Source organism: Phyllobates terribilis, unplaced genomic scaffold, assembly GCF_046119375.1.
Source record: "Phyllobates terribilis strain yellow unplaced genomic scaffold, ASM4611937v1 Scaffold_8__6_contigs__length_399053987, whole genome shotgun sequence".
In the NCBI taxonomy this organism is placed as follows: Eukaryota; Metazoa; Chordata; class Amphibia; order Anura; family Dendrobatidae; genus Phyllobates; species Phyllobates terribilis.
In genome coordinates, this window is record NW_027362768.1 from 277,067,399 (window position 1) to 277,091,612 (window position 24,214).

Below are 24,214 nucleotides of genomic sequence, written 5' to 3' on the forward strand. Positions count from 1 at the left end.
TCAGTTGACAGGCGGATGCGCTTATCAGTTATAATTCCACCAGCGGCACTAAAAACTCGCTCTGATAAAACGCTGGCGGCAGGGCAGGCCAGGACCTCCAAGGCATAGAGAGCCAGTTCATTCCACGTATCCAGCTTGGATACCCAATAATTATAAGGCACAGCAGAATCACGGAAGACGTTGGTAAGGTTGCCAAGGTACTCCCTCAGCATCTTCCCAAACTTTGCACTCCTTGTGAGAGTACCCCGCGCCTCAGGGCCTGTCCGATGGGAGGGTCTGAGAAAACTCTCCCAGAACTTTGACAGTGTTCCCCAGCCTCTGCAGGATTGAAGTTGTGTCTCTCTCGCCTGTACTCCTTGGTTGTCCAACGAAGTGTGCCCTCTGCCGCCAGCGTTTTCAGATGGGAATTTTTTTAATAGTTCCGCAACAAGGGCCTTCTGGTACATCCCCATTTTCGTAGACCTGTCCGCCTCAGGAATAAGAGATATGAAGTTCTCCTTGTAGCATGGGTCTAGAAGTGTCACCAACCAGTAATGACTGTCACCAAAAATTTTGAGAACGCGAGGGTCATGGGAAAGGCAGCGTAACATAAACTCAGCCATGCATGCCAGACTACTAACAGGCAAGACTTTCTTGTCCTCACCAAGAGGATGACTGACCATGCTCTCCTCCTCTCTGTCCTCTGGCCATCCACGCTGAACAGACGGTATGACAGCTGTGCAGGTAGTACCATCTATAGCGCATGAAACTAGCTCCTGTCCTTCCTCCTCCTCCTCTTCCTCATTGTCACCCAATCCACGTTGGGATGGGATGAGGCTAGGCTGTGTGTAATCACCCTGTATGGTTCCTTGCTCCATCTCATCGTGGTCCGTCTGCAATGCATCCTCTTTGATTGTGAGGAGAGAGCGTTTCAGAAGACAGAAGCGGGATGGTGACACTAATTATGGCGTCATCGCCGCTCACCATCTTGGTGGAGTCCTCAAAGTTTTGGAGGATGGTACATATGTCTGACATCCATGTCCACTCCTGAGGTCTTATGTGTGGAGTCTGAACTGAATACCGACTGCCTTGTTGATGCTGGTACTCAACAACTGTCCTCTTCTACTCACAAATCCTTCCCAACATCTGCAGTGTAGAGTTCCAACGCGTGGGGACATCACACACCAGTCTGTGAGCCGGAAGCTGCAAACGCTGCTGAAACACTGCAAGGGTGGCGCAAGCTGTAGCTGACTTTCTAAAATGGGCACACAGGCGACGTACTTTAACAAGCAGATCCGGCAGCTCCGGGTAGGATTTGAGAAAGCGCTGAACCACGAGGTTAAGCACATGGGCCAGGCATGGTACGTGTGTGAGCTCACCTCGCCTCAGAGCCGCCACCAGGTACCGGCCATTGTCACACATGACCATGCCTGGCTGTAGGTTCAGCGGTGTGAGCCACAGATCTGCCTGCTCTTTCAGAGCTGTCCACAACTCTTCAGCATTGTGTGGTTTTTCACCTAAGCATATTAGCTTCAGCACAGCCTGTTGCCGCTTGGCCGAGGCAGTGCTGCAGTGCTTCCAGCTTGTGACTGATGTGGTCATTTCGGAGATGGAGGCTGAAGAGGCTGAGGAGGATGAGGTGCAGGAGCTGTAGACCGTGGGGGCAACTCTGATTGACCTAGGGCCCGCAATCCTTGGCATCGGGAGGACGTGTTCTGTCCCAAGTAGAGATGAGCGTTGTTCTACTCGAACTGTTCGCCAATCTCAAATTCGAGCTGTTTTGGGCGGTGTTCGAGCCGTTCGGCGAACACGAACAATTTGAGAAAAATTCGGCTGTTCGAGGTTATGTTCGATAACTGTTCGTGCACCAAAATCATAACTGGATTTTTTCTCAGTAATGATGAAAATTAATGTTAATACGCAGTTTGAGTGTACAGCGGGGTGGGGGGAGGGGCAGGGGATGGATCTCTGCAGGAATAATGAAGATCTCCATTTTTTTTTTTTCTCTTTCCCGCATTTGCAGTGGGGAGGTGCAGTCTATCAGCAGCGCACACACGGAGCGAACTGCTGTTTTTCACACAAGCAAGGGCATGTGTCATTGGCAGTGTATGTCACATGTCCTTGCCCTATAAGACCAAGCCATTTTCCCCGTCGCCACCATTTTCTCACTGCTGCAGCTGCGTGTTAGACGGCACCACTGTTGCTGTGTGCGCTATACCTTGTTAATTTCAAGCCAATTTTCGCACAAATCTACAGATAGCTTGGGAGTAGGGAATAGTTGTGATTGCAGTCCTTTTAAGGACTAGGTTACAGCATTTCCTACGACTTTTATCAGGCAGGTCTGTGCTCTTAAATAGATTGTGGGAGTAAAGACTAATTGTAATTGCAGTCCTTTTCAGGACTAGGTTACATCAGTTCCTATCAGTTTTTGCCAGGCAGGTCTGTGCCAGTGCTGTGCAAGTTTTTTTCACAGCATTTGGCTGAATCTAGCAAAGCTAATCCTTTTTGGCCTATTGCAGAGTGTGTTAGTCAGTGGAGTAGCCTATCTGTGTTGCAAGATATACCACCTGTGTATAGAATACCAATTTTTTTACTGCACCTAGTGAAGTAAAATCTTTTGGGCATAGCATCATTCTATTAGTCCATCTATATACTGACCTCCATCAGGTTGCAAACTGAATATAATTTTTATCTGCGTCTAGCTCTGAAAAAATATTTGGCCTTCTAGCAGTGTGTGGGACTTTCTCTATTAGTCCATCTATACTGACCTCCATCAGGTTGCAAATTAAAAATAATTTTTTTCTGCATCTACCTCTGAAAAAATATTTGGGCTTCTAGCTGTGTGTGGGACTTGTTCTATTAATCCATCTATACTGACCTCCATCAGGTTGAAAATTCTTGGAGAACAGGAGAAGTCCCAGAAGACTGGAGAAGAGCAAATGTTGTTCCTATCTTCAAAAAGGGGAAGAAGGTGGACCCAGGGAACTATAGGCCGGTGAGTCTGACTTCTATACCAGGAAAGATCTTTGAACAAATTATTAAACATCATGTATGTAAGTACCTGGATAAGAATGAAGTGATTAACCAGAGTCAGCATGGGTTTGTAACTAACAAGTCATGTCAGACTAACTTAATTTCCTTCTATGACAGAATCACTGACTGGGTGGATCAGGGAAATGCTGTAGATATAGTATATCTTGACTTCAGCAAAGCATTTGACAAAGTATCTCACACCATCCTTATTGAAAAAATGACCAAGTATGCAATGGACCAGGCAACTGTTAGGTGGATTCATAACTGGCTTAGTGATCGGACTCAAAGGGTGGTTGTAAATGGCTTCCCATCCAGCTGGATGAATGTCTCAAGTGGGATACCACAGGGCTCTGTCCTGGGACCTGTATTGTTCAACATCTTCATCAATGATTTAGATGAAGGAATTGAGGGTAAACTGATTAAATTTGCTGATGACACAAAGCTAGGAGGGATAGCTAATACTAGAGAAGAGAGAGAGAGGATTCAAAAAGACCTAAATAAACTGGAGCAGTGGGCAGCAACCAACAGAATGGTTTTTAACAGGGAAAAATGCAAAGTACTACATCTGGGCAATAAAAATGAAAAAAGCATATACAGAATGGGAGGAATAGAGCTAAGCAACAGTACATGTGAAAAAGACTTAGGTATACTAATAGATCATAGACTGAACATGAGTCAACAGTGTGATGCAGCAGCAAAAAAGGCAAATACAATTCTGGGATGTATTAACAGAAGCATACAGTCTAGATCACGTGAAGTCATTATCGGTCTTTACTCCTCTTTGGTCAGACCTCATCTGGAATACTGTGTACAGTTTTGGGCACCACATTTTAAAAAAGACATAGACAAACTGGAACAAGTTCAGAGAAGAGCGACCAGAATGGTGACTGGTCTGCAAACCATGTCCTATGAGGAACGGTTGCAGGATTTGGGAATGTTTAGCTTGCAAAAAAGAAGACTGAGAGGAGACTTAATAGCTGTCTACAAATATGTCAAGGGCTGTCACATTGTAGAAGGATCATCTTTATTCTCATTTGCACAGGGAAAGACTAGAAGCAACGGGATGAAACTAAATGGGAGGAGACACAGATTAGATATTAGAAAAAACTTTTTGACAGTTAGGGTGATTAATGAGTGGAACAGGCTGCCACGAGAGGTGGTGAGTTCCCCTTCAATGGACGTCTTCAAACAGAGGCTGGACAGACATCTGTCTGAGATGATTTAGTGAATCCTGCTTTGAGCAGGGGGTTGGACCAGATGACCCAGGAGGTCCCTTCCAACTCTACCATTCTATGATTCTATGATTCTATGTTGCAAACTGAATATAATTTTTTCTGCATCTAGCTCTGAAAAAATATTTGGCCTTCTAGCAGTGTGTGGGACTTGTTCTATTAGTCCATCTATACTGACCTCCATCAGGTTGCAAACTGAATATAATTTTTTTCTGCATCTAACCCAGCCAATAGTTTTGGCCTAATACCACAGTTTGGCCACTCAGCTCTGCTCGGTTCCCATCCATTGTTTTTTTGTGCAAACAACTCCAGAGTTGTGAATTAGTTAACCACCAAAATGAGTGGAAAAAGGCCTGCTGCTGGTGGAAAGGGGAATAGGCGTGTTGGGAAGGGGAAAAAAGGTTGTGTCCGTGGGGTAGGTGTTAAAGCAACAGTAACATCTGCAGAAGAAAGACCATCTTCCAGCCAAACTAAAATGTCTACTTCTTTTAGCGGACAATGTGATAAGATCCCTTTCTTACGGCCACGCCAATCGCTACAAATTCCAGATGAGGCACAAAAACAGCAGGTGCTTCAACGGATATCAAGTGCTCCTTTAAGTGGGCTCTCCTCCACATCAACTTCAACATCACAAATACTCCAGTCCTCAAAGGTGTCACCCCAATCGCACTTGCTTCCTCACAGCTCCCAAATCTCCAGCTGCCCGTCTGAGTATGAGGTAGAACAGATGGTTGAGTCTGCACAGCTGTTTACTCATACTATAGCCTGGGAATCAGAGGTCGACTCCAGCGCTTCTGTGAATCCAGACGAGGAAATGATCTGCACTGATGCCCAGAATCTTTATGAATCGGATCCAGGACCAGACGCAGAAGGTTCTGACCATAATGTAGACCCTTATTCCCAAACTGTAACTCCTGTTGGTGGAGACAATGAGGAAGACGATGATAAGACTCAAATACCTGATTGGAGCGACAACTTTAGTTTTTTGTCAGGGCAGGAACAGGTTGGCTCTGAGGACGACGGGTGTGATAACGCACAGGGTGATGATGATGAGGTTGGAGATCCCACTTACTGTCAACCCACAGTCAGCCAAGAGATGAGGTCAGCAGAGGAGGTGGAGGAAGATGCTAGTGAGGACGAGGTCAGGTTGCGCCTTCCTGGACAGAGACTTAGTACTGGAAGCACGTCAACAACTGCATCCTCAAACACAACTCTGCCTCTCACCACAAGTCGTGGTGGCTCTTCAGGTCGCATGGGTGCTAAGCCTTGCATAGCCTGGGCATTTTTTCAGATCGATAAAGATGACCCAACTCGTGTTATCTGTAACATTTGTCAGCAAAAGCTAAGTAGAGGCCAAAAAATACATAGTTTGAGTACTTCATGCATGAACCGCCACATGGACATGAAGCATAAGTTGCAGTGGGAAGCTCAGTGTGCTACAATGCGGCATAGCCGGCCGGGCCAACCACCGTCTGCCATATCTTGTGCATCCGCGGCCTCTTCATCCTCTGTGACTGGGGGGACAGCAGTCACACCTGTTTTGGAGCGCAGACCTGCCACCTCTTTACCCACAACAGCCAGCGTGATTGGCAGGTCATCATTTTCTTTGGAGGTGGTAACACCAGCTGGTGTTGAGCGCTGTCCGACATCGATAGCACCACCTTTGGATCAAGGCAACCTAACATGTCCGCCTGCATCTTCCTCACAGACCGGCAGTTTGCGGGGGACACCCTTATCAACCCCGTCTAAGCACAATAGCCAGCCCTCGGTCCCTCAGATGTGGACAAGTAAAAGACCATTTCCTCCTAGCCATGAGAAAGCTAAGAGGTTGAATTTCACCATCTGCAAGCTCTTGGCTACAGAAATGCTGCCTTTCCGCCTGGTGGACACACAGGATTTTCGAGACCTTATGTCCGTCGCAGTGCCCCAGTACCAGATGCCCAGTCGGCACTACTTCTCAAAGAAAGGTGTGCCTGCGCTCCACCAACATGTCGCACACAACATCACCGCTTCTTTGAGAAACTCTGTGTGTGACAGGGTGCATTTCACCACAGACACTTGGACAAGTAGGCATGGACAGGGGCTTTACATGTCGCTGACTGGGCACTGGGTAACTATGGTGACAGCAGGACAAGGGGCGGCTGTCCAAGTCTTGCCGTCCCCACGAGTTGTGCGTCAATCCTCTTTATGTCAAAGTTCCTCCACTGCTTCTGCCTCCTCAACCTCCTCTCGGTCTTCCACCTGCACCCAAAGCCTGTCTGGTCATGCCATATGCTGGCAGTAGGGCTGAACGTCATCAGGCGGTTTTTACTTTGAAATGTCTGGGAAATGTGAGTCACACAGCTGAGGAGTTGTGGTCAGCTCTGGAGAACCAATTTCATGAATGGTTGTCTCCACTGGACCTGAAACCAGGGAAGGCCGTGTGCGACAATGCTGCAAACCTGGGTGCGGCCCTTCGCCGGGGCAATGTCACACACGTGCCTTGTATGGCTCACGTGTTGAACCTGGTTGTCCAGCAATTTTTAGCCCACTATCCCAGACTAGATGGCCTTCTGCAGAGGGCACGGTCGCTGTGTGCTCACTTCCGCCATTCGCATCCCACAGCTCAGCGACTTACATCTCTACAGAAGTCATTGGGCCTGCCACTTCACCGGCTAAAATGCGATGTGCCTACCCGGTGGAATTCAACTCTGCACATGTTGCAGCGACTGTGGCAGCACCGACAAGCCCTGGTGCAATACGTTCTGACGTATAGCCTGGGCCAACGAGATCCGGAGGTGGGGTAAATCACGCTGGAGGAGTGGTCTCAGATCAGGGACCTATGCACCCTTCTGCACAGTTTTGAAATGGCGACGAAGATGTTTAGTGCTGACGATGCCATTATCAGCATGACTATTCCGGTGATTTACATGCTGGAGCACATGTTAAACAGAATTCGGAGTCAGGTGGTGGCACAAGAGGAGGTGGAGGAAGTAGAGGAGGAGGAGTTGTATGCGGAAGGGCTAACATCTGCAAGGTCCAGACGGTCGGCAGCACCAAGGCGGCAGGCATGTGAGGGTGGGGGAGATGGTTTTACCAGGGCGCATGGTAGCAGCCAAACTAGTGAGGAAGGTGCAGGAGCCCAGGAAGAAGTGGAGGACGAACTGATGGAAGACTCATCAGATGAGGGAGACCTTGATCACATTTCTGTTGTGCGAGGTTGGGGGGAGAGGACAGAGGAAGGAAGCATGATTGTTACCTCGCCACCAACACAACAGGGACTTGGTGCTCCTGGATGCGCAACACACATGAGTGCCTTCTTGCTGCACTACCTGCAACATGACCCTCGAATTGTGAGAATTAGAAATAATCCTGACTACTGGGTTGCCACACTGTTAGATCCCCGGTACAAAAGTAAATTTGCAGAAATTATTCCTGCCATAGAAAGGGATGCACGCATGCAGGAGTATCAGCAGAGACTGTTGCAGAATCTTACATGTGCTTTTCCACAAAATACCAGTGGTGCACGTAGTGAATCTCACAGTTCCAACTTGCCAACCGTGGGACCGTCAAGTGTTCAGCACTCAAACCGTAACAGAACCACAGTATCTGCTGGTAACATCAATTTTGCGGAATCATTTCACCACTTTTTTAGCCCATCCTTTGCAAGGCCACAGGAGACAAGAAGTCTGACACATAGTCAACGCCTAGAGACGATGGTACAGGAGTATCTCCAAGTAAACATTGAAGCCACGACTGTGTCACTGGACCCTTGCTCTTTTTGGGCTTCCAATCTGGATAAATGGCCGGAGCTAGCCACTTACGCCTTGGAGATCTTGTCATGCCCCGCAGCCAGCGTTCTGTCTGAACGTGTGTTCAGCGCTGCTGGTGGTGTGCTGACAGATAAGCGCACGCGGCTCTCCACTGATAATGTAGACAGACTCGCGTTCATAAAGATGAACAAATCATGGATCCGAAACGACTTTTCTACCCCTGTGTCATCCTGGGGAGAGTAAAAGCTTGATGATTGGTTAAAATCACCCTACCAACCGTTTTAAGCTTTCAAATTACTAATCATGTTTATCTGTATCTTGACTGGAAAATAATTTGGGCTTTGTAGCAGTGTGCAGCACTGATCCTATTAGGCCATCTATACTAAGCTCCACCAGGTTTAAAATTAATAATAATTTTTAGCTGCATCTAGCCCGGAAAATAATTTTGGGGCTCCGAGATGCGCAAGACACATAAGTGCCTTCTTGCTGCACTACCTGCAACATGACCCTCATATTGTCAGAATTCGAAGTAATCATGACTACTGGGTTGCCACACTCTTGGATCCCCCAAACTTTTCGATCAACCTTTTCATTTTAATAAAGACCAAAAAAATGGTCATTTTTGAAATTATAAGCATTAGCAGGTTATTAGAAACTGAAATCAAACAGTTTTCAACTCAAAACTTTATTCTAGGTGATGTTACATTTGCACATAGGACCCCTTGTTCGAAAGGAGCTTCTGAACTCTCTCGTCCATTGAATTTGTCAGGTTTTGGATGGTTTCTGCTTCAATTGTTTTGCATGAGGACAGAATACCCTCCCAGAGGTGTTGCTTAGATGTGAACTGCCTCCCGCCATCATAGACACTCCTTTAGATGATGCTCCAGAGGTTCTGAATGGGGTAGAGGTCAGGGGAGCATGGGGGTCACACCATAAGTTTGTCCCCTTTTATGCCCATATCAGCCAGAGATGCAGATGTTTTATGTGCAGCATGAGATGGTGCATTATCATGCAGAAAAATGATCTTGCTGTGAAATACACGGTTCTTCTTCTTGAACCATGGCAGGAAGTGCTGTTTGAGAAAATCCACATACATTATGGAGTTCATCTTTAGCGCCTTCAGGGATCCTAAAGGGGCCGACAATCTCTCTCCCCATGATTCCAGCCCAAAACATTACTCCACCTCCTCCTTGTTGGCGCTGTAGCCGTGTTTGCGTGGGGTGTCCATCAACCAGCCATCCTCCACTCCATCCATCTGGACCATCGAGCGCTGCACGGCACTCATCCGTGAACAAAACAGTTTTGAAATCAGTCTTCATGTAATGTTTAGCCCACTGGAGCCGTTTCTGCTTGTGTGAAGTGGATAGAGGAGGTCGACAGGATGGCGTATGCACAGCTGCAAACCTCTGAAGGACCCTGCATCTTGTTGTTCGGGGGACGTTGGAGGCACCAGCAGCTTCAAAAACTTGTCTGCTGCTATGACAAGGCTTTTTTGCCGCTGCTCTTTTAACCTGACGTAATTGCCTGTAGGAAAGAGTCCTCAATTTGCCCTTATCAGCACGCACACGTGTGTACTGTGAATCAGCTACATACTTCTTGATTGCCAAGACACTTCATCCTGATCATCGCACAATGTTGATTGTAGTCATGCCTTGACCTAAACACTCCACAATTTGTTGCTTCTCAGCAGCCGACACATCCTTTTTCTTTCCCATTTTGGCAGAAAATGTAGGCTGCTTAATAATGTGAGACAGCCTTCTTAAGTAGTCTTGCCTTTCATTGGACACAACTGCCAAACTAATTAGCACAGGTGTCTGCAATTGCTTACAGTGATATAAAGAGCCCTGACACACATCACCATCAATGAGTTTAACTGACAAACAAACAAATTCTTCCCTTATCACTCCTAAACACTTTTTGCATAATAATTTGGAACACAGTGTACATGTGCTTTTCCACAAAACACCAGTGGTTCACGTAGTGAATCTTACAGTTCTAACTTGCCAACCGTGGTCTGTATGGAGTTGTTCAATAAAGGGCCCAAAATTAAGATAACATAGATGGGAGAGGTCTCTATGAATAGGAATTCCTAAGTATTTGATACCCTGTGAGGGCCAGGCAAAGGGAAAGTTGGACTGGATGGAATCCTATATGGATTTGGGGAGGGAGACATCGAGGGCCTCAGACTTCGCTGCATTGATTTTAAAATTTGACCATGTAACAAAGTGATCTATTTCAGCCATAACAGCATGGATGGATATATGTGATTGAGTGATATATACTAGGACATCATCAGCAAATAGAGAGCACTTGTACTCGGTGCCTCCCACCTCAATCCACCTAATATTGGGGTTATGGCGAATTGATGAGAGCAGGTGCTCCGTCACTAGGATGTATAAGAGAGGGGACAGAGAACATCCCTGCCTTGTCCCATTGGTGATTGTGAAAGGTGATGAAAATGTTCTGACGCGCCCCCTGGGCCTTGGGACACCCGGAGCCGGACCCTTTTTGGTGGATGCTGGTGGTTGTAGTCTTCGTGGCGGCGACCCGGTTCCGTGGCTCAGGGTGGTCAAACCAGTGGCGGAACTATTTATGTGGTTTTGATGTTTAAATGTCCGACTACGCCACCCGTGGATTGCGGTCAGAGTGAACCGCCGCTGCAGGGCAGACCGCTGAGGCTGGTGTTGTGGGTGCAGCAGAGCGTAGCATAACTCCCCACGGGAGGAGTATAGCCTCAGGGCAGTGTATGCGGAGGATGGGGGTGATGGTGCAGGGCAGCAGCAGTAACGACACGGAGTCAGTGATGCAGTCCAGGGCCTTTACTCACAGTTCTTATTATCCAGACCACGTCTGCAGGTAACGGCTGCCCACGTCGTACTGTGCTCACCAGGTGAGGGGCTCAGACAACTCCCAGATAACTTTGGAGCGCTTCACAGGATCCCCTTTGTGTGTCCTTTGTCTGGCCTTTCTTACCAACCCTTCTGTCCGGCTGCCTCGGGCCTCCTCTTGGTAAACTTGGCGCCAGTTTCCCTGACCCTATGTGGTGCCTTCCTAGCGGGTGTAGCGAGGGGCTGCGCCACATTAAAATGTCAGAGCCTCCGGTTTCTAGCTGAGGGTCGTTTCCTGCCTCCACTAGTTTCGGGGACCGGTCTCCCCCTTTGGCCTGACCCCTCCACACAGGTGGATTCGGGCGTGCGGTGGCGACTCGCCCGTCCGCACCCCTGAGATCCCTTCGTTCCTCGTTCCTGGAGCCTTCTCCGCTCCTCTTCCTTCCTTCTCCCTCTTCCAGGCCTGGGCCTCTGTTACTAGGCCCGGCCCCGGAGCAGAGCTCATGCAGAGCCCCTGCTCCCTGCCACTTCTGCTCAGACTTCTCTGCACTGAACTAAGATGGTGCCCACCTTTTATACTCCCTTCTCAATGCACCCAGGAACTGCTTCCTCCCTGCTCCTGCACTACAGGGTTCCCCTTCCTCAGTGTTCCCTCCCCCCACTCCAGCCAGGGACAGGGACTGTCGTGCCCATCTCAGGGGCATATTGGTCGCCCTGCCCCACGGCAATGTGGTGTAATGCATGCAGGTGTCGGGTCCTGATCCACACTACATCCTTACCTGAGAGTGAGATATCACACCTCTGGGTGAGGTGCAATACCTCTGTAGCAACCGAGCCCTCAGGGTGCTACAGTTCCATTTATCTTCAGCCTAGGTGACGTATTGCGATACAGGGCCGTGATTTTGGCTATAAAAGGGTCCCCTAGACCCCTACCCCAAGCTTTTTAAGAGAATCATATATGGCGTGCCAGGAGACTCTATGGAATGCTTTCTCAGCATCCAACGAGAGTATCTAATTACAAATTTTTAACTGCATCTAGCCCAGGAAATACTTTGTGCCTAGTAGCAGGGTCTGCTAGTCAGCGGATTATCCCGGCTGTTAAGCAAGCTACACCACCTGTAGTTTAGACACTTCATTTTTTCAAAGGAAATGCTTCGGGACCACGGGATACTCAGTGAAGAGCATCAGGAGGCACCCCAAGGCATAGGGGCTGGGACTGGCAGTAGGATGCCTTGCGGTGGACAGCCGAGCTCGATCCTTATAAAAGCTTTTTAACTGCAGCAGCTTTAGTGGACGCTACTGGAGCTGGAATTACGCGGCTGCTGGCATGAGACTTGCCCTCCAATAGATCCTTGTAAATGGATTTAAAGTGTATTCATTCAAATTAGAGAGACAATTTAAATTAAAAAGCTTAGAGCTGCCTCCACCACAGGGGGGCTCGCTCGACCCACCAGCGGACAGGCACCAGTATTGGGAGAGGGGGGCTGGCCGTCAGGGTTCACCGCGGCTCTGGCACAAACCCGGCGACACGGAGGTGGCACGGGCAGGAGCGGACTGAACGTGTCGGCTTCTCACTTTTTGGATTTTAGAAGGGCATGACATGCCTATATCTGTGTCTCCCCCTCCTTTTACTCCTCCACCTCTTTTCTTTTCGCATGACTATATGTACTTGTCACTTTTCCATGTGTTAGTTGCGTCTTCTGAGCAGTTTGTCAGCTTTTGGACACCTTTTGAAGGTGTTTTCTATGTGTTTCTATGTGTTTTTGTTTGCCTGCCATTGGTTTTAACGGTGTTCGAAGGTGTTCGACGAACCGAACCGAACTCTAACACTACGGGGGTGGCTCAACACTAGTTGTGACATACCATCATAGGTGTAGTTAGGGAAGGAGGGTGCAAAAATAGGGTGAAAGAAACAAACGTGTTCCTTCCTTCCTTCAGCCCCAGGGATTTCCCACCCGGCTCCACAGTATTGATGAGATCCTTTACCTTTACCTCATGCAGTTCCACATCTATCTTCCTCTGTACGGAAGGGGTTAAGGTACTCCCTATAGCACCTGTTTCGAGCCTTAGGCTCCGGATATTGCAGGAAAGCCCGCAGGGAGTCTTGTAAGGTCTCAACACAATATGTACTCCTCTCGCTGTTAGCCCACTGCAGCTTGTACTTGACCTTGTCACTGTCACCAATGAACTCTCACGCTAACTAACTAAACTAGGAAGTGATTCCTTTTTTTACTTTTTGTAACTATTTCTGTTCCTGCAGTCTGTTGCTTGGCAGATCTAACCTTTCACCTACTTCTAGCACACAGCTTGCATTACTTTCCTACATTAATACTATAAAACAATGCTTATACTATACCTAACTCCATTGTCATCTACTAACTGCAGTTACCATCTTACGTTCTAAATTTCACTCTATGTTTCTACCTATACTTACTCTGCATTGTACATTACCAAAACTAGGCATTACCTTTACAGTACTTGTACTTCAGCAAGATTACATAAAACACTATGCATTACTACTAGTAGTGATGAGCGATCACTAAAATGCTCGGGTACTCGTTACTCGGGTCAAGCAAATCGTAATGCTCGGGTGCTTGACCCGAGTAATGAGAATGATGTAAGTCAATGGGAAACTGGAGCATTTTTTCGGCAACCATCCCTCTCCAACCCCCCCCCCACTCCGAGTTCTGGAGGGGGTCTAAAAATTGGTCAGATCAATGGAAATAGTGCTGAAATTGCATGGGAATAGCATGTGGAAGCATCTCTGAATCCCAGGTTGCTGCTGTGAACAATGTTGTCAGAGTATTACCCCACTTTTACGGACTGACAATAAAACATACAAAAACAAAGATAAAATGGATTTTCCTGGAAAAAAATGTTAAGAAACATTCGTTTCAAGATAATGACTTGTATATAAGGCAAAATAAAAAAATGCTCCTCCACACCTTGGGCTATGTTTACACAAAGTGTTTTTACTGTGTTTTTGCAAGTTCGCATTGCTTTCAATGGTGAAAAATACATTCACCAGTAAATGTAATTTTAACATTTTACTACCTTATCTGGCCATGTGGTGTGTGAGACATGATCAGACACATCTTGTTTCATTTATGAAGGAGGGACTCTGAAAATCACCACGCCTATTTTTACAGGGCAATCAGGCCCTCTACTATTTGGTTAGGACCATTAGGGGGCCCTTACTATTATTAAAGGGCCAGCAACTGGCTATGCCATAGCTGTATATTGAACATTTCCGACTGAAGAGTATATATTATGGAATGTGAGAGGTAGGCCTCTAAAAATTGTTCCTACGGGCATCATAAACACCCTTAAAAAATGAATGGGGGTGTTGCATGATGATCATCCTGTTGATATGGTGGTGGAGGAGAAGGAGAAGGAGGAGGACGACATAAAAAAAACGAAATCAAGAAGCATACACACATGTCTGAGTGTGAAGGGGTGCATGGAAATAGACCAAAAAAAAACAAACACTGGATTTGAGTTTATATTATGCTGCTGGGTGCTGGGAGGATCTGAGAAAACTTACACAATACAAAGTACAGAATATTAAAAAATAATGAACTTTTTTTTCTCTGCCAGGCTCTACAAATGGCAGAAATAACACCAGTTTTTACCGGCCTGTCTGTAAATTTACGGACAGTTGTAAACCCTGTCCAACAGTTAACCTGTTACTTTTTGGTCATAGAATGATGTGTTGTATATAATTATAGTACCTCGGATGTACATTTTAATTAACATTTAATTAGGTATGCAAGTATTTGACCAATGAAAAGTCCTGTCTTATAGAGTACCAACATTTTTTTTTCACACATAATCCGAATCAGCAGTGAAAAATAAACAAAAGAATAAATACTCTTACGAAGTATATAAAGTTGTAATAAAATTTTACGAGTATTTATAAACTTTGTAAGTAATTTTGATTTTAATTACCTACTCATCATTCTGTCTGCCTCCTTCTTATTCAGGTCTGATCAAGCTCCCCTTTCCTGTTGCAAGGATCAATCCGGACACCATTTACTGGAACACTGTGTACGACTCTCACTGATTGACAGCTAGCGGGGCGGACAAGAAAAGAGAAACAACATCATCCTGCTCATCAATAGCTGTCTTTCAGGTAAAGAAAATTGGCAAACTGCTTTGTAATAGTGAGATCACAGACATCCATGCAAGCACAGTGAAACACATGTTACACAAGTCTTGAATGGTGGCTCAAAAAAGGTGAAGAAGCCTCAACTTCAATATCGTCATAAGAAGCATGACGTCGGAGGTCGCGTGACCTGTCACATGACTCAGTGACGTCATGTTAGGTCCTTTTACACAACCGCGAGACACCGGGGAGACCGGACGCATCGGAGTAGGAGACTGCGGGCCATCAGAAGGTAAGTATAATTTTTATTTTTTACCATTCTTATTCTTTTTTTAACTATTACTTTGTCACACTATATAAATCCATGCCGGTTGCATGGATTTATATAGCGTGACCAAGTTGTCAAGCACTTTTCCAAGTGATGCTAAAATCGCTTGGAAAAGCGATTGATAACCTGCATGCAGAAATGCATGTGAAGAACGCTTGACAAACGCTTCTACCTGGTGGGAAAAACGCATGTAAAATCCGCATGCGCTTTTCCTGCCAGGGAGCATTTCTGCATCGTGGGCACATAGCCTCATAGGAATGTCCATAATGACAGACAAAGGGAAGATCTGCAGACCCTCGGCTGTCATAGTAACTCATCGGGCCCCACAATCATGTCAGACACTCTGATGGGTGGGTGGTATGATGCGCCAAGGTTTAGAGCCTTGGGCGGAGCTCCACTTCACCCACGGCTGTTAAAGGTAGAGAAAGATGTGGGTTCGGTGTGAAACCCACATTAAAGTCTGGGACACGACCTTTGACGTACATGTACGTCAAAGGTTGTAATGGGGTTAAAAGAGGCCTTATTTTGGTGGAAATTGCAATATTTCATACCACAAGGATTGGGTACGTACATGTGTGTGTGACTCACGCGCGCCTCCTGTAAGCCCTAACCTTGGAGATGGGGGACTCGGAGTCGGGTCCTGTGATGTAGATGGGGTGCAGCCGTGGCCAGGACCCGCTCCGTGCCCAGGGCCATCACACTAAAAGAAAGAGATGGTACGGGCTTATCCGGGTTGAGTGGCTGATCTCGACTATGCCACCTGTGGCACCTGGTGAAGGCCACCAGCGCTGCTGCAGTCCGCTGAGGCATGGTGTTATCGCAGCCGTCGTTGTTAAAACTCCCCACAGGCGGAGCAGGGCCTCAGGGAAGAGGGACAGGATGGAGGGGATAGTAGTCAAGGAGGTCTGGTGCTGCGTAGTGCGGTGTGGTGCAGAATAAAGAGTCTGGAGGCCATAGGGGTCAACTTCCAGGGCTTTTACTCACGGTGGAGATTGCAGTCGGAAGGCGTCTCCCTACTCGTCGCGGAGTTCTGCGGTCACCAAAGGCGGGGGGTCCGACAACCTCCGAGTAAGTCCAGTGTTAAATCAGAACCCCGCAACAGAGTGTTTCTAGACTTCAGACAAGGTCCTTTCCTGTCTGTGTGTGTGTGTAGATAGGCCGGGTCTCCCTCTGAACTTCACTCAGAAAAAGGGTATGGGTGGCAGCTCCGCTCCTTCCGTTACCCGGTGAGATCCTCAGGGCCTACTGGGCTTCCCTGACCAGGACGTGGAGTAGCAAGGTCAGGTATTGGGGGCTGGTACCCATCTTGCAGCCGGAATCCCTCTGAGTAGATCAGGTTGGCGAGGACAGGTGGCGTATACCACTCCATCAGCATCCTCCCTGGGATCCATTTGCGGTGGAGCTACACTCCTAAGCTCCGGGCCTTCTTGGTCATGGTCCTTGACCGGGCTGAGACATTCATTAGCTACAACCTGCCCCTCGACCCAAGGCCAGGGTACGAGGGCTGTGACTCCATCCACTGCAGGTCCACACAGGATCCACGTTCAGGGTGGGAGATCACGATCGAAGAACAGTCAAAGAACCAAGAGCCAAAATGGCTGTGTATTAAATATGAAATTTAAAGTGTCACTAAAATGTGAATCCTCCACCCTCACCCACTAATTTGGTTCCCCTATCTCTTGGTTCCCCAGCCTCCCGAGTGCCAGTAGGTGCAGCACCTAGTGCCTTCTAGCCCCCTCTGGTGGGAGAAGTGTGGTGTTGGATGTGGAGGTAGGGTCCTGACCATCACACTATTCTTACCTCAGAGGAGGAACACCACACTCCATTAGAGAAGTGCAGCATCCCTGTGGCGGTCGAACCCTCAGGGGCGCCACACATGTACGCCAAAGGTTGTAATGGGGTTAAAAGAGGCCTTATTTTGGTGGAAATTGTAATATTTCATACCACAAGGATTGGGTACATGGGCTTTCTGTTCATTTGAATCCATTTTTTTGAGGGGCAATGCAAAAAAATAACTATTTCTCCGTATTAAATTCTATTTACCATATGAGTAAAAAACATTAATGACTTTTTTGTTTCTAAAAGCAATTTTTTATTTTTGTTTTTTTCTCTTTCTATAAATTATTAGTAAGGCCATGTATATCCCATTAATGCATAGTAATATATAGAAGAGCAGGCGTATACAGCGTGTATTACAATGTATGCTGCACATGTAGAATATGCATTATGAGGTAGCAGTGAGGTAGGCATTAGGACACATCATGGAACACGGAATGTGAGGTAATGACATTTTGACATCATAATTGCCTCGGCTATTACTGGGGCTGTTGTTGTGTTGATCAGTGGATTCACATTGGAGAAGCATCTCTAGTGAGTGCCTCTTTTCATATCACTATTTTTTGGCTAATACCAGAAACTATTTCCTGGAAGTTTATCAAGAAGAATTCTACAACTTCGCATTCTTCATTGTTGTCAAGACCAAGAGACTTACAGCATCTTGGCCCTTTGAGAAGAACATGTCTTCTCGGGACATTTCTAATGTCCTAAACATCTCAGAAGAGCCTTCTGCAAATGGCATTGAAAGGCCTTCTATATCAGGTAAGACGGGAAGCGCATAAAAGCCACTAATACTTCCATCTACAAGTCTCTAAAATATGGACACAACATTCCTACATTGGGGTTTGTACCTGTTACATATTATTGTATTTTCCCTGCTCATTTGGATTTAATTTTATACTGATGAGCTTTCTTCACCATGGGTACAATATGGTGATCTTTACTAATGAGTAGTGTTGAGCATTCCGATACTGAAATATCGGGTATCGGCTGATATTCGCGGTATCGGAATTCCGATACTTAATTCCGATACTTTTACAATATCGAATACCGGAATCGGAAGTTCCCATAATGCCTGCGCTCTGCAGTGTCTCTGAAGGATGACAAGCTGGATGGCAGCGCTCAGCTGTGATCCAGCCTGTCATGAGAATGCCATCCCAGCGTGGGAGAATTCTCCTGATTGTTTAAAAGCCGGCGGGCGGTAAAAAGCCGCCGGCTTTTAAACAATCACACAGCCCCATACTGCTTCCCCGCAGCCTCCCACCCCGATCCTCCGCTCCCCTCGCCACCTCCCATCCCGATCGTAAGTTAGGACCGGGCGGGGAGCGCAGCACCAAGGAGCGGGGAGCGAAGGACCCGGGCGGGGAAGCCGGCAGTGAAAAGACTTCAACGCCGGCTTTCCCGTTCTGTGCTGCGCTTTCCCGCCGGTTATTTCAAATGAACAGCTGAGGTATCAGGTGATGCCGATCAGCTGTTCATTTGAAGCAGCCGCGGTGCCCTCGGAGGGTTCATGTGAGTTCATGCTTCACTGCATTGCATGAACTCACATGAACTTTCCCACGGTCGCACAGGTCAGCCTCACCTCCCAGACCGGTCATGATTGGTGTGTGTGGGTGTCTGTGCGGGTGTGCGCGGTGTGTGGGGTGACTGTGCGGTGTCTGCGGGTGTGTGCGGTGTCTGCGGGTGTGTGCGGTGTCTGTGCGGGTGTGTGCGTGCAGGCAGACATAGGCCGATGTGACACTACTACTCCCATCGGCCTATGTCTGTCCCCCGTCCACTCGTGCCAGCAGGATCAGCTCGATGGGAGCAGTAGTTCCCATCAGCCTGATCCTGCTATTTAAATTGCCCTACTGTGTCCCCAATAAATGTTAAATACATGTCATTGGTGGCCAGTGGTTACCTACAATAAATTAGTTTATACATTACCTGTCCCCGCCGATCGCCACCTAAAATAAAGTAAAAAACTACACCTATACTCACCTAGACACCTAATTCCCCGAAGCCATCGATCTCCTGTAATAAAATCTAAAATAATAAACCACAACCTTATCCTTACCCCTCCGTAGTAGTCCACGAGTGTCCCACGAAGATCTCCAGTTCAGAGCAGCCACATAGAATGTGACCGCTCTGAACCGCTGCCGCCGCTAGAATGATGGGGCCGTAAAGCAGCCCCGTCATTGCATAAGCGGGTTCGCCGGAGTTCAGGCAGCGCTGCTCCGGTCAGCTCCTTTACGGCCCTGCTGTATTGTGAGAAATTCCCACGGTACAGCAGTGCCATAAAGGAGGTCTCCGGAGCTGCGCTGACTGAATGCACTCCGGTGACCTCAGTCAGTGGCTCCCGCTGCCGGGAGCGGACGTGTTCCCAGCAGTGTGAGCTTACAGCAGCCATGCACAGCTGTCACCATCTCCAGATGTGACAGCTATGCATGGGAGATCAGCGCAGGAACGTGGACAGGTAACTATTTTTTTTTAGTAAACTAAGAATTAAATAAAATTGTGTGTTTTATTTCAAATAAATTATTTTTTTCTGGGTGTAGTGTGTTTTTTATTTTTAACACTTTGTAGGTTAGTAATGGGGGTGTCTTATAGACGCCCATCATTACTAACCTGGGCTTCATGGCAGCTGGCGCTGACATGAACCCCAACCCCATTACCCCCTGCCACCGCACCAGGGCAGCGTGGAAGAGCGAGGCTAAGTGCCAGAATTGGCGCATCCTATGGATGCGCCATTTCTGGGGCGGCTGACGGCTGGTGTTTCTAGCCTGGGAGGGGGCCAATATTCATGGCACCCTTCCTGGGCTATTAATATCAGCCCCCAGCTGTCTGCCTAGCCTTTGCTAGCTATTAAAATAGGGGGGACCCCACGTCATTTTTTTTGGGGGGTCCTCCATTTTAATAGCTAGTAAAGGCTAGGTATTCAGCTGGGGGCTGATATTAGTAGTCTGGGAAGCTCCGTGGGTATTACCCCCTTCCCAGGCTTCAAACATCTGCCCCAGCTGTCTGCTTAACCTCCGCTAGAGACTAAAATTATGGGGCATCCCACGCCAATTTTTTTTTTAAATAAATCCTTTATTTTAACACTAAATGACATTTGAGGAGTTAATAAAGATGCAGTCCCTAAATTATTTATTTTTTAATTAATTTTTCCCAAAAATTTTGACGTGGGCTTTGCCATATTTTTGTATGCCAGCCAGGTACAGCATCCAGCTTCTATGAACGCGCCATTTTCTGGGGTGGCTGCGGACTGCAATTTGCAGTGGGGGGGGAGGCCCAGAAAGCTTCGGCCTCCCTGCGCTGCAGATTCCATCTCCCAGCTGCCTAGTTGTACCTGGCTGGACACAAAAATAGGGAGAAGCCCCACGTATTCTTTTTTTAATTTATTTCATGAAATATTTTTTTTTAAAAAGGGCTTCCCGATATTGTTGTGTCCGGCCAGGTACAAATAGGCAGCTGGTGGTTGGGGGCAGCCCGTTCCTGCCTGCTGTACCTGGCTGGACACAAATATAGTGCGAAGCCCCACGTCAATTTTTTTTTTAATTATTTCAGGAAATTCATGAAATAATTAAAAAAAAAAAATACGTGGAGCTTCGCCCTATTTTTGTGTCCAGCCAGGTACAACTAGGCAGCTGGGGGCTGGAATCTGCGGCGCAGGGAGGCCCAAGCTTTCTGGGCCCCACCCGCTGCAAATTGCAGTCCGCAGCCGCCCCGGAAAATGGCGCGTTCATAGAAGCGCCATCTTCTGGCGCTGTACCCAACTCATCCAGGGCCCTGGTGCGGTGGCTCACTGGGTAATAAAGGGGTTAAGCCCAGCTTGGCATTATCAGCTGGCCCTAAGCCCGAAATTCATGGGGTCACGCCAATATTAGACATGACCACCATGAATTTCTAGTAAAGTAGTTAAAAAAAACGCAACACCCAGAATAAAGTCCTTTAATTGAAATAAAGACACAATTCTTTATTGTTCTAAATTAAACCATACTTACCGTCACGCCCATTCCAGCTGAAGCCAACGATCTCCTGCAATAAAAGAAAAATAATAAAGCAACCTCATCCTTACCTTTCCATGGATCCCACGACCGCTTCAGCTCTGCTACATCGAGATGACAGGCTGGACCGCAGCAGAACGCTGCCATCCAGCCTGTCATCCCGCAGACACTGAGAAGCGCATCCATGCTTGCGCTCCTCAGTGTCTCTCTGTGACGTCATCCAGATGAGCCGAGTTCATGTCCAATGAACTCAGCTCACCTCATGCACGTCACTGACAGCGTGGGAAAATTCTCCTGCAATCAGCGCGAGAATTCTCCCACGCTGTCAGTGATGTGCATGAGGTGAGCTGAGTTCATTGGACATGACCTCGGCTCATCTTTATGCCATCACAGAGAGACACTGAGGAGCGCAAGCATGCCTGCGCTTCTCAGTGTCTGCGGGATGACAGGCTGGATGGCAGCGTTCTGCTGCGGTCCAGCCTGTCATCTCGATGTAGCAGAGCTGAAGCTGTCGTGGGAACCATGGAAAGGTAAGGATGAGGTTGCTTTATTATTTTTCTTTTATTGCAGGAGATCATTGGCTTCAGCTGGAATGGGCGTGACGGTAAGTATGGTTTAATTTAGAACAATAAAGAATTGTGTGTTTATTTCAATTAAAGGACTTTATTCTGGGTGTTTGTGTTTTTTTTTTTACTTTGACTATGGGGTTAGTAATGGGGGTGTCTTATAGACGCCTCTCCATTACTAACCTGGGCTTGATGTCAGCTGGCATTATAAGCTGACATCAACCCCAACCCTATTACCCCACTGCCACCGCTACAGGGCAGTGGGAAGAGCGAGGCTAAGTGCCAGAATTGGCGAATCCTATGGATGCGCCATTTCTGGGGCGGCTGACGGCTGGTGTTTCTAGCCTGGGAGGGGGCCAATATTCATGGCACCCTTCCTGGGCTATTAATATCAGTCCCCAGCTGTCTGCCTAGCCTTTGCTAGCTATTAAATTAGGGGGAACCCCACGTCATTTTTTTGGAGGGGTCCCCCATTTTAATAGCTAGTAAAGGCTAAGTATTCCGCTGGGGGCTGATATTAGCAGCCTGGGAAGCTCCGTGGGTATTACCCTCTTCCCAGGCTTCAAACATCTGCCCCAGCTGTCTGCTTAACCTCCGCTAGAGACTAAAATTAAGGGGAACCCCACGCCAATTTTTTTTAAAATAAATCCTTTACACTAAATGACAAGTACAGTAAGCAACACTGTCACTGTACTTCATATCTATGTGACTGACATGTTTCTATCTATCTAATCTATGTGTGAAGCTCTATTCTGTCTGTTATAAATTGTCGGGTACCGCTGCTGAATTGCCGGCCGGCTTTCTTAAAGAGACAGTGCATGAAAACACTATTATTTTTTTTAATAAATCCTTTACACTAAATGACAAGTACAGTAAGCAACACTGTCACTGTACTTCATATCTATGTGACTGACATGTTTCTATCTATCTAATCTATGTGTGAAGCTCTATTCTTTCTGTTGTAAATTGTCGGGTACCGGTGTATGCGCTGCTGAATTGCCGGCTTTTCGCATAATACATTCTACATTATTCTTAGTTGTTTTACTTCATGTAGAATTAACCTACAAGGAAAGAAAGGGTTTATTTTCATTCCGATATTTCTGTCCCATTGACTTTCATTGGTTTCCGGTATCGGAATCGGCGATATCCGATACTTTTTGAGTATCGGTCCGATCCAATCCGATACGATATTTCCTGATATCGGAAGGTATCGCTCAACACTACTAATGAGTTGTTTATTACTGTAATTTTACTGTAATATTACTGTCTAAATGAATTTTAATCAGTTTTGTTGTAGATCAATTTTCAATAAATATATTTAATATTTGGTTGCATTTCATAATTGTTGGTTTTATTTGTGTTATTTCAATGTACAACCATTTCTTTATGTATTAATAATCTTGGTCTCCAAAATATGTATTTCTTATAGGGTTAATATTCCACAGGGGAAAGTACTAATAATATGTGTGTTGTTTGTCTTTTTTACATAGAAACATGGAGGCATAGCAGGGACCAGTCCCCTATTGCCTACAGGACAAGGAGCAGGTTCGCCCGCCAAAGACTGGAGATAACACCATTAAATACAAGTAGGAGGCAGAGACGAAGGCCACCACCACCACAGGAGAGGTCTGGAGACAGGAACTCATCCTCCACTAACACCCAGCCTGAAGTTGCAAACTCCTCCATGCTCACACTGCCTACTTCCATAAGATCGGTCGAGGACCCACCTGCAACCTGCTCCATCTGCCTGGAGGACATTTTAACTGGAGATCGAGTGAGCTTCATGCAGTGCGCACACTTTTTTCATACTGCCTGCATAGGAAGATGGCTCCTAAATAATATCACCTGTCCTCTCTGCAGTCACATAAATAGCCAGTCAGAATTTGGGATCCTTGCATATCTGGAAAACATTGGGGAGATTATGGTAATATCCAATGACCCCAACATACGATACCATCCCCCATTTCCTGTTTATGCAAATGGCGCGTGGAGAAGTATAGTGTTCCGTTGAGGGACTGTATTTTTCCACGAATAGACTGACAGGCTTATACTTACAGAACAACATGGCAGTTTTCCATTGGCTGTTGCTCTTATGGTTTCATTGGTCACCTGGCAACCAGCTGCCAAATCCCATCACAACTCAACTTTTCTATTGGCCGTTGGAGATACGGCGTCATACATCACTAGGCAACTGGCTAGTGATCTCACTGATACATGTGTGTCACAGACAACTTCTTTATTTCTTTGATTTAAAATAAAAAGTTCATAATAGATAAAAAAAATATCTTGTATGAATTGTTTGTGTTATCGTTAGCATTTAATCATTTAATTTCCTTTGAATCCTTTAATATTGGTCCCCATCCTATAATAACGTAACTCCATCCTGGCCCCCACCTGCACATCACGCACACAGGCTCCGCCACCTGCAACATGCAGTTAGTTCTTTACTACAAGCAACCTCATAACAATTGCACAATTACCATACCACTCTGCAGACACACAGCCTCACACAGTGCACACTGCACTGCCAATGACAACACATCATGAGGCTGGAAACTCACTGCACACA

General features: G+C 46.9%; 1 long non-coding RNA gene across 1 annotated transcript in view; it reads left to right on the top strand.

Annotated features, from left to right (window-relative positions):
- LOC141156521 (uncharacterized) overlaps positions 1 to 23,822 on the top strand; it is a 52,500-nt gene extending 28,678 nt beyond the window's left edge. Inside the window, exons 2-3 of the long non-coding RNA XR_012247653.1 lie at positions 14,808 to 14,956; positions 23,136 to 23,822. This is a non-coding gene — a long non-coding RNA (uncharacterized lncRNA). The remainder of the gene's footprint in view (positions 1 to 14,807; positions 14,957 to 23,135) is intronic.
- Positions 23,823 to 24,214: the final 392 nt, after the last annotated feature.